This window comes from Eschrichtius robustus, chromosome X (assembly GCF_028021215.1).
Source record: "Eschrichtius robustus isolate mEscRob2 chromosome X, mEscRob2.pri, whole genome shotgun sequence".
Taxonomy (NCBI): Eukaryota; Metazoa; Chordata; class Mammalia; order Artiodactyla; family Eschrichtiidae; genus Eschrichtius; species Eschrichtius robustus.
In genome coordinates, this window is record NC_090845.1 from 44749630 (window position 1) to 44753777 (window position 4148).

The following is a 4148-nucleotide window of genomic DNA, read 5'->3' on the forward strand; positions in this document are numbered from 1 at the left end:
ACTGTTGGTCACATAGTAAGTATATGCTTTATAAGAAACTGTTGAACTGTTTTCCAAGGTAGTTATACCATTTCACGCTTCCACCAGGAATTTATGGGAGTTCCAATTGCTCCACATCTTCACCAGCACTAGGTAGACCAATATGTATTGTGGTAGTCTGCTTCACAATATGTATTGTGGTAGTCTGCTTCTACCCCAACGATAGCCCCAACGATAGCCACTTTCTATTCACTCCCTTGTGTAATTCCTTCCCCCTGAGTGAGGCTAGATGTATTGATTCACTTCTAATGAGAATACAGCAAAAGTGATGGGATATCACTTCCAATACGAAAAGACTGTGGCTTCTATGTTGGGCACTCTATCTTGGATAACTTACACTGGCAATAAAAAAAATTCCATGTTTTGAGCAGCCCTTATTGAGAGGCCCACGTGGTGTGGCAGACTGAGGTCCATAGTCCATCAGCCCACAAGGAACTGAGGCCCTCAGTCCAGCAGCCATGTGAATTAGCTTAAAAGTGGATCCTTCAGATGACTGTATCCCAAGGTGACATCCTGACTGCACCCTCTTGAGAGATCTTGAGTCAGAAGCACCCAGCTGTGCCACTCCCAGATTCATGGCCCACAGAAACTGTGATATAATAACTATTTGCTGTTTTAAGCCACTAAATTGTGAATAATTTGTTACTCAGCTATAGATAACTCAAACATATTTAAACCACATCGAGTTACTATCCTTTACCTATGACAATGGCAAAAAAAAAAAAGGTTGATGAGGGAGTGGGGACACAGTCACTCTCATACCGTGATGTTATAAGTGCAAAATAAAAATAGTACACATCTGAGGAGGGGCAATATAGGGGTAGGGGATTAAGAGGTACAAACTATTAGGTATAAAATAAGCTACAAGGATATATTGTACAACACAGGGAATATAGCCAATATTTAATAATAATTATAAATGGAGCATAACCTTTAAAAATGTGAATCACTATATTTTAAAAGAAATTTTTTTTTTTTTTTTACAGGCTTGGGGACAAGGACGTTTTACTTTTTTTTTTTTTTTTAAAGGTTTCACATTATTTATTTATTTATTTATTTATGGCTGTGTTGGGTCTTCGTTTCTGTGCGAGGGCTTTCTCTAGTTGTGGCAAGCGGGGGCCACTCTTCATCGCGGAAAATAAATTTTTTTAAAGATAGCATTGTTTCCAGAATATTTTCTCCCAGTCCATAGGTTGTCTTTTCATTTTGTTTATGGTTTCCTTTGATGTGCAAAATCTTATAAGTTTGATTAGGTCCCATTTGTTTATTTTTGCTTTGATTTCTTTTGCCTTGGGAGACTAACCTAAGAAAATATTGCTATGATTTATGTCAGAGAATGTTTCGCCTATTTTCTCTTCTAGGAGTTTTATGGTGTCATGTCTTATATTTAAGTGTTTAAGCCATTTTGAGTTTATTTTTGTATATGGCGTGAGGGAGCGTTCTGACTTCACTGACTTATATGCAGCTGCCCAGCTTTCCCAACACTACTTGCTGAAGAGACTGTTTTTTCTCCACTGTATATTCTTGTCTCCTTTGTCGAAGATTGACTGTAGGTGTGTGGGTTTATTTCTGGGTTCTCTATTATGTTCCATTGATCCATATGTCCTAGCCACAGCAATGAGGCTGTCTTACATATACACAACTTACCAAAAAGCATATTATATAGGTGCAGCCCCAGTTCTTTTGACTTAGATCTACTCAATAGTCTCTATTACTAAAATTGTCAATGCTTGGCATGGGACCACTCTTGTGAAATGCTGCAAAACATTACAATACCTTTTGACAACCCCATAGGGGTTATCTTGACCAAAGACAGATCAGTTGGTGGCCCCTGATGGAACTGTATTGGATTTGTGACATAAATGCTTATTGACTATTAACTGCAATTTGCACAGCATCTGTTATCTTGGTAAATTAATGCCTGCCTTCAGAAGAGCCCCTAATATCACCCAGGATTTCTTTTGCTTCAATAAGTTTCCTTTTCAGAGAAAGAAGTCTTGAGATAATTTGATTCCAGAAGGAGAGAGACTGGACCTTGATTTGAGTCCAAAGACTTTACTCAAGAGGAATTTTGGACTGCCTTTTTCTGTCACCAAGTCTCTTCTTTCCACACTTGGTAAGAGGCCAGAAAAGTGGGTGAAATTCTACATACTATTGTTCAGAGAACAGCAGGAAAACTAGACAAGGTCACTAAGGCTATAGAACTCCTTGCAGGAGAGGTTCATGAAATCAAGACAAGCAGTGGTTGAGCATACAGCCACTCTAGATATAATACTGGCCTCTCAAGGTGGAAGAATGTTGTACCTATATTCCAATAGGTTCTCTGGGATCTTTAACATTACTAAAAATATCAGAGAAACAAACAAGCAAATCAATGTATCTGATATTTTTGCTAGTGCACCAATATCTGCTTCTGCATATTCTTCAGATTAGGAATGGGATCTGCTCTTTTCCTTTACTTGGGTAAACTTGGCTCTTGACTTAGGAGTGTACTACACATTCTTAGTATAATCATTCCCCTAGTATCTGTGTTACAGTGTTTAAATGTGGGACCTCCAGAGTCCTAAATGCTACTGTGCAGCCACTGTCCTTTCTGATGATGCAACACTAAGGTGCTTTTGAAGGAATGTGAAGAATGGACATTTGTCCAACTACAGATTATGTTCTCCAAACCATCTTTAGATCAATGTAACCCAGACAATGGTGAAGATGTGAATTTTCCAGAATAATATTCTATAGCTGACCTCACCTGCCCTTGGTCAAAAGGGGTAGTGAAGAGTAAAAACTTCTCTGGGACAGAAAGAGTGAAAAATCAGCTCAGAGTGAGAAAGAAAAAGGCAGCATTGCATAACAGGTACAGATAAAGACAATTGCTAGTTAACAGGAAATACTATTTCTCCTAAATTCATACAGCAGCTGTAAAATGCCACAAAGACACATTTTTTCTCTACTACTTTCTTATCAGTGATGACCCCCAGATCCACTTTGCTATTCCCATCTATTGCCGGAGATTTCCACCCCTTCCCCTCTGGGTCCCTGCCTCACTCACCTCTGCTTACACACATGGCCCATCACATCAGACTGCCATCTGGGCCCCAGGAAGCAGGAGTCCAAGATCAACCTGAAATGGCAGATCTGACCGCCCATCCCCATCCCACTTAAGGGTGATCTTTGATGGGCCTGAAACCCCAGGAATATTCTCTATCAGCAGGAGGACGAAATGTTTCTTTTGTTTTTTAATTTTATTAAAGTATAGTTGATGTACAATGTCGTGTTAATTTCTGCTATACAGCAAAGTGATTCAGTTATACATATATACATTCTTTTTCATATTCTTTTCCATTATGGTGTATCACAGGATATTGAATATAGTTCCCTGTGCTATACATTAAGACCTTGTTGTTTATCCATTCTCAATGTAATAGTTTGCATCTACTAAGCTTGATTCCACCACAGAGATGGCCTCAGTGAAAAACCACAATAGGGTGAGGGCCACAAATATGGTCATTCATACAGTGGGACCTCTCCTTCTGGAGCAAAAGTGCTATTAGATGGACTTTGGCTGTGTCCATTAAGATCATGGCTTTCAATCTGTCTCTCACCTTGGAAAATGTTGTCACCAGCAGAGGTGTGATTTGGGGGGCAAGTTATTCAACCTCTCTGTGGATTTATGCTTTATATCTCTTGTAAAAAGAATACACACACATGCATGAATGAAGTAATTTAAATCGTTTTAAGATACAGAAAGGCATTGGCAGGCTTTAGTACAGGAAATTTTCACAGATGCCTCTGTGCATACTAAATAAGAAATGTGTTCCAGTCTCAATTATTGTAGATTTACATAATGTAGTCCCAGCTGACCTTAGAATCACTTTATTTGGCAACCTCAAGAAAGCAATGCTTGTGTGCCTTTGGAACTGGCTGGATATCTGTTTTGTTTGTTTGACTGATAATTCAATTTACTCACTCTAAAAAAATTAAACTCCACATTGAGCATATCTATACTAAATGTTATGAAAGCCTACATCTAGAATCTGACTTCATTAGAACAGTAATAGAAAATATGCTTTTTAAAAAGTTTTATTTTTTGAAAAGGTAGTACATCCACA